The sequence below is a fragment of the Sorex fumeus genome, unplaced genomic scaffold, assembly GCF_029834395.1.
Source record: "Sorex fumeus unplaced genomic scaffold, SorFum_2.1 ptg000125l, whole genome shotgun sequence".
Classification (NCBI taxonomy): domain Eukaryota; kingdom Metazoa; phylum Chordata; class Mammalia; order Eulipotyphla; family Soricidae; genus Sorex; species Sorex fumeus.
The window spans coordinates 363,408-370,675 of NW_026606182.1; positions in this window are offsets into that span (position 1 = coordinate 363,408).

Consider the following 7,268-nt stretch of genomic DNA (forward strand, 5'->3'; position numbering starts at 1 on the left):
CTATACATCCATCCACCCATCCATCCATCCATACACCCTTCCATCCATCCATCCACCATCCATCCAACCATCCATCATCCACCATCCATCCATCCATCCATCCATCCATCCATCCACCCTTCCTTCCATCCATCCATCCATCCTTCTATCCATCCATCCACCCTTCCTTCCATCCATCCATCCATCCATCCATCCATCCATCCATCCTTCTATTCATCCATCCATCCACTCTTCCATCCATCCATCCATCCACCCTTCTATTCATCCATCCATCCACTCTTCCATCCATCCATCCATCCACCCACCCACCCACCCACCCACCCACTCATCCATCCATCCATCCATCCATCCATCCATCCATCCATCCATCCACTTTTCCTGAAGTACCAAGCACATGACAGAGCCATCTTGGTGGGGTGGACGCCCCAAATGGACTGTTAAGCCACAGGCCTCCCAGTCCTGTGGGGCACTGACCCTGGCCCTCAGGAGCTGAGACAACAAGTCCCACGAGCAAAGGTTTCCACCCAGTGCAAACCCTTTGGATCCGGGCTTTGGGGGTGAACTGTGAGTTCTGACATTGAGGGAAACATCGACCGCCTGTCTGAGCTGGATGACCCGGCTTCGGACAGTCTGAACTTCCTGCAGAGCAGCTCCCTGGAGCACGGAGGAGGGAGTCAGCGGGGCAGGAAATCAATCTCTCTGCTTGATTTCAAGAGAAAACTGGCCGTCTTCCCGGAAGGCCAGTGGAATCAGAGGGCCTCCAGGGCAGAGGCACTGACGGTGTGGAAGCCTGGCCCACTCAAGGAGCTTCAAGTCGGTCTTTCTGGCCAGGAAGTGAGGATCAGAGAGATCAAGCGGTGCATTCGAAGACCACACAGCAAACATCTGGTCTCGGTGAGACAAGAAGAGAGTCCTGACTGAAATTGGGGGTTTCAGGGATTATGAGTCTGGGGTGGGGCTGGGGGGTATGTCTGCAGGTGAGAGGAGGGGATGGGTAGAGGGTGTGACTGACCACTGGCCAGGGGCATCGCTCTGTCCATTTTAACTCCTAGGATGTTTGGTGAGGTTCTGCCAGGCCAGATGATGTTTTCTCCTGGCTAGCACCTCTCCGACTCACCCTGACCATTCAGCTGGGCTCATGCAGCTGGTGACCTCCTGGCCTGTACGGAGGGCTGGGGGCTGACTCAGATACGGGGATGAAGCTGGGCTGGAGAGCTGGTCAGTCACCCGGGGGCCCTGAATGGCGCACTAGGCAGGAAGGAGCAGCCAGAGGCTGGGCCCTGGGTCTCACCTCCCACACCAAAGGCCCGAACTTGGTCCTGGGAGAAACCTTCTCTGCCAATCAGGAAAGCGAGGTGCCGTCACTCGGAAGGTTTCACCAGTTCAGACCCGGGCTTCAAATGTGTCAGGAGCACCTAAATGGTTGGGTCCTAGAATTTCAGATCCTGGTGTGTATGTGTGCGTGTGTGTGCGCGTGCGTGCGCGCATGTGTGTACATGTGTGGGCACGTGTGTTTGTGTGTGCGTGTATGTGTGTGCTTGTGTGTGCACGTGTGTTTGTGTGTGCGTGTATGTGTGTGCTTGTGTGTGCACTGTGTTTGTGTGTGCACGTGTGTTTGTGTGTGCGTGTATGTGTGTGCTTGTGTGTGCACATGTGTTTGTGTGTTTGTGTGTGTGCTTGTGTGTGCACATGTGTTTGTGTGTGCACGTGTATTTGTGTGTGCGTGTATGTGTGTGCTTGTGTGTGCATGTGTATTTGTGTGTGCGTGTATGTGTGTGCTTGTGTGTGCACTGTTTGTGTGTGCACGTGTGTTTGTGTGTGCGTGTATGTGTGCTTGTGTGTGCACGTGCATTTGTGTGTGCATGTATGTGTGTGCTTGTGTGTGCACAGGTGTGCATGTGTGCTTGCGCACGCATGGGTGTGCATGTCGTGTGCACGTGTGCGCATGCAAGTGTGTGCGTGTGTGCATGTGTTCATGTGCTTGTGTGTGTGCGTGTGTGCATGTATGCGTGCGTGTGCGTGCGTGCGCAGAGGGGGTCCAGCATGGACCCTAGGACTTGCATTTTGTGTAAGTTCCAGTGGCAGCTACTGGCCTGGCCTGGGAGCGACACCGAGTGAGAACCTCCCACCCAGCAAGCACAGTTGCTGCCTAAAACCACTTAGACTCTCACGAAGGATAAGGAAGGATAAGGACCAGGCAGGTTTCCTGGTCCTTAGTAGGAAGTGTTCCATTGGGGTCAGGGGAGCGGGGCGGAAAGGTCAGGGAAGGGACCAACGGTGACAATGACAGAGGGAAGGGGTCACTCTGAACCAGGACTAGGTGCGGAGAGGAGGGACAGTGACAGGCAGGAGACCCTCACAGTAACAGTATGGTAAACCACAGTAGCTTAAAGGAGGGGGGGAGAAAAAAAGTTTCTACTGGGCCGGAGCAATAGTACAGCGGATGGAGCGTTTCTCTTTCACGCGGCCAATCCAGGTTTGGTCCCCAGCATCCCATAGGGTCCCCCGAGCACTGCCAGGAATGATTCCTGAGTGCAGAGCCAAGAGTAACCCCTGAGCATGGCTGGATGTGGTCCCCTCCCCCCACCCCTGCTAAAAAAAGTAGTGTCTAGCCTAGAGGCAGGCGGGATAGGGGAGGCAGGGAGGAAACTGGAATATTGGTGGAAGGAATTTGGACACTGGTCAAGGGTCGGGTGTTGGAACTTTGTATGCCCGAAACTCAATCAGGAATAACTCGGTAACTCTGTAATTCGTGGTGGTTTGATAAAAAAGAATAAAAAGTCACATTGGTTCAAGTGTGGCCAGTTTGATTGGTCCCTCTGAGGGGGGCCCTGGGCTCTGTGATCTCTCAGCATCCCCATCCTGCAGTGACTGTCCTCTCCAGGGACAGCCAGGGATGGTACCCAACGGCTCTTCCAGAGGACGGACCAGGCAGGGGCCAGAACACGGATGGACAAAAGCCTGGTTCCCCCGAGTCACCTTTCTTTGCCTTGGCTTGGAGCAATCGCCCTGGACCTGCCTCAGTTTCCCCTTCTGTACAGGAAGCTGTCAGGAGGGCTTGGGAAGACTGCCTCCCCACGTCTGCTCCTGCCCGGCCCCGCCCCCTTTCCCCCTGACCCCCCCCCCCCCCCCCCCCCCCCCCCGGTCTCCAGGGAGAGTGTTTGTGCGTTTCTTCTTGGGCCCAGAGGCTGTTCCGAGAAGCACAATCCAATAAGCATTTATTAAAAACTCACACAGAGCACGCGGCTGCCCGAATATGGCAGGAGCAGGATGCATCCGACGCCGTCCCCGGACCACGTAACTCATGTGCCAGCAGAGGCCACAAGGGAGGTGTCCGAGAGATGAGGCAGCAGGCGACACAGGCCCCTGTGGACCCCCTCATGACCAGGAGGAGCCTCTGCTCTGCCAACAACCTGAGGAGGTGGCCAGGGCATTGCAGCCTCACAGGTGAAGGAACTGATTGTCTTTCTTCTCTCTCTCTCTCTCTCTCTCTCTCTCTCTCTCTCGGCTACACCCAGTGATGCTCAGGGTTTACTCCTGGCTCTGTGCTCAGGGTCACTCTCAGTGGTGGTCAGGGGACCACGGGATACTGGACACTGAACCAGTGTCATGATTTGGGTTTTTTTTTTTGAATCACACCCAACGATGCTCAGGGGTTACTCATGGCTCTGCACTCAGGAACTACCCCTGGTGGTGCTCAGGGGACCCTATGGGATGCTGGGAATCGAACCTGGGTCAGCCGTGTGCAAGGCAAAAGCCCTCCCCGCTGTGCTGTTGCTCCGGCCCCACAGTGTCATGATTTGGGACTGGGACCAAGCAATGCTTAGGATTTATTCCTGGCTCTGTGCTCAGGGGTCACTCCTAAAAAGTCTGGGGGCGGGGGCTGGAGCGATAGCATATCGGGTAGGGCGTTTGCCTTGCACGCAGCTGACCTGGGTTCGATTCCCAGTGTCCCATAGGGTCCTCCGAGCACTGACAGGAGTAATTCCTGAGTGCAAAGCCAGGAATACTCCCTGAGCATTGCTGGTGTGACCCAAAAAACAATAAATAAATAAATAAATAAATAAATAAAAGGTGGGGTTGTTGCTGGGGATCAAACAGGGGTTGGCCATGTGCAAGATGAATGCCTTATCTGCTGTGTCATCACCCCAGCCCCAGAAACCAAGTCTTAAAGGGACAGTCAGTGTGAAAGTGCAGAGAAGCTGTGAGTCCCCTATTAGGAGGTCTGAGGGGGAGTTCGGGGGAGAGGTTAGCGTGCTTGAAGGATGCATGGGGACGTGCCCGCTGTGTCTTCAAGCCATCAGAAGGAGGCCTAGAGGAGGGAGGGAAATCTGCTTCATGAGGGTAGAAGCGTCCTGTGCTGGAGGAAATGCAGGCCACGGTGGGGATGGACCCAGCCGGGTCACTTGGGGGCCTCATTTTGCTGGCCAGAGCTCTGGGGAGCCATCAAATGTCCTAGAGCAGGAAAGGCCTTTCCAGACAAACATGGAAACAGGGGCCAGAAAGATGATAGCACAGTGCGGAGGACGTTTGCCTTGCACATAGCCGACCGGGGTTCGATCCCCGGCATCCCATATAGTTCCCTGAGCACCGCCAGGAGTAATTCCTGAGTGCAGAGCCAGGAGTAACCCCTGAGCATCACTGGGTCACGGTCACTGTCCTCCCGTTGTTCATCGATTTGCTCGAGCGGGCCCAGTAACATTGTGAGACTTGTTACTGTGTTTGGCATATCGAATACGTCACGGTTAGCTTGCCAGGCTTTGCTGTGCGTGTGAAATACTCTCGATAGCTTGCCGGGCTCTCCGAGAGGGGCAGAGGAATCGAACTCAGGTTGGCCAAGTTGACTGCGTGCAAGGCAAGGGCCCTACCCACTGCGTGCTTGGGTAGTGATAGCACAGAGCTATCACTCTAGCCCATCACTCCTTCACTGGGTACGACCCAAAAAGAAAAAGAACAACAAAAAAAAAAAGGGAAAAAGATGAAAACAGTTGTGAGTTATGGGCCAGAGGAGTGACAGGGAGTCCTGTCAGGAAGGGGGTCCTTGTGACCGGGGTGGGGGAAGGCAAATGCGGGTAGGAAATTGGGGATGTGTTTGAGGTACACTAGGGCCATGTGAAGCTTCCTGGGCTCTCAGTGCCAGTTGTGCCAACCTATGACTGAGGCATTTAGCACTGGGCATGGGGGGCATGGGCTCAGGTGCGTCTCCGGGGCCCTGGGGCTCCAGGCGCACCAGGAGAAGATGCACCCCTGAAGATGGGACCATGGGCTGAGGGGGCCATGTGTAGGACTACTCGGCAGCTGCGTTAAGAAACAGCTTCCGGAAGAGGCTGAGCGCTGGCCACCCTCTGTGTTGGGGGCAGGAGAACGGGCTCAGTGGCCGAGGCCTCGGGGACCCCAGCTTTCCAGACGTGGCGTGCGTGCTCCCATCTTCCTACGACAAGTGCATGGGCAGCTCAAGGCTCGGGGGCCTCTGTGTCTGAGACCAGACACAAGTCTACCTGGGCAGACGGCAGTTTGCAGAAGCCGAGTCTGAAGGCAGAGAGCCCAGGGCTGAGATCCTCCAGCCTGCCGCTGTGACCTTGGCCACATTCCCAAGTCGACCCCTCACTACCTCCACTCCCCCGCGCTGCGCTCTGTTGTCTTGAAGGCTGAGGCGCTTCAAGACAATCAAGCGGAGTGAGTTCTGCACGCGCCAGCCGGGGAGGCTGAGTGCCTTCCCCTGAGAGTCACGCCACGCCAAGGACAAGCAGGCAAGCCACTTTCTCTGGCCAGAGCAGAGCCCCTCTCCCTCCATGGGATCCTGCCATCACTCTGTGGAACTAGCGTAGCACACTTAGGTTTTTTTTTTTTTGGGGGGGGGTGGGGGGGTTGGGGCCACACCTGGAGATGCTCAGGGCTTCCTCCTGGCTCTGCACTCGGGAATCACTCCTGGTCGACTTGGTGAACCATATGGGATGTTGGGGATCAAACCCTGGGTCGGGGGCTGGAGCAATAGCACAGCGGGTAGGGCATTTTCCTTGGACACAGCCAACCTGGGTTCGATCCTCAGCATCCCATGTGGTCCTCTGAGCACCGCCAGGAGTGATTCCTGAGTGCGGAGCCAGGAATAACTCCTGAGCATTGCTGGGTGTGACCCCAAAAGCAAACAATAACAACAACAGCAACAACAACAAACCCCAGGGTGGCTGCATGCATGGCGAGCACCCTAGTCCTTGTACTATCTGTCCAGACCCTCACACTCATTTTGTTGTTGTTGTTGTTTTTGGTTTTTGGGTCACACCCAGCAATGCACAGGGGTTACTCCTGGCTCATGCACTCAGGAATTACTCCTGGCGGTGCTCGGGGGACCATATGGGATGCCGGGGATCGAACCCAGGTCAGCTGCATGCAAGGCAAGTGCCCTACCCACTGTACTATCTGTCCAGCCCCCCACACTCATTTTATAGAGAACAGAAGCAAGGTACAGACCATTGCCATGACAGCCCCGGGAAACACTCTCTGGCTGTCAGCAGCGGGGAGGCCTGGAACTCTAATTCCTCACTCAGTGGAACTGGACCCTCCATAGAGGTGCCCCGTCCCCAGCCTATTAGGAGGTGGGAGGTCTGGGATGGGTGTGTGTGTGTTTGGGGGGGGGGTAAAGAATTACAGGCTCCCCCCCCCCCCACCCAGGCACAGTCCTGAAATGAGAAGTACAGTTCCCCTGGCAGGTGAAAAATATGTCTGGTTAGACACCACCCCTTAGTTTCTCACATTATCACATGGTGAAAATTCCCTTTTCAGTTCTCCTTGAAGCCTGGGGGCAGCAGGAAGAAGTGAGGCTCCCTAGGGTGCAGATCTTCAGCGCCCCTGCTCAAACCTTGCCAATCTCTCTTTCAGATTCAGGAACCCCTGAGGTCCAGTTCCCAGCCTGAGATTAATAATCCCGCTTGGCTCCTATTGTGTTTATTTTTTCCTCTTTATCTCCAATTGACGGCAAGGGATACTGGTTTCCCGGTCAAGACAGCGATAGAACGGTTGCCTTAAAAAAAAGAAAGAAAGAAAGAAAGAAAGAAAGAAAGAAAGAAAGAAAGAAAGAAAGAAAGAAAGAAAAGGGTTCAAGGAGCAGGGAAGGTGGGTCTTGGATTGAAAGACAGTATTAAGAACCGAGGTGGGAGGCTGGAAATAAAAGCTGGGCGGGCGCGTTTGCCTTGCAATCGGCTGACCCGGGTTCGATCCCGGGCACCCCTAGGGTTCCTCCGGGCCCCGTTGGGAGTGATCTCAGAGCGCAG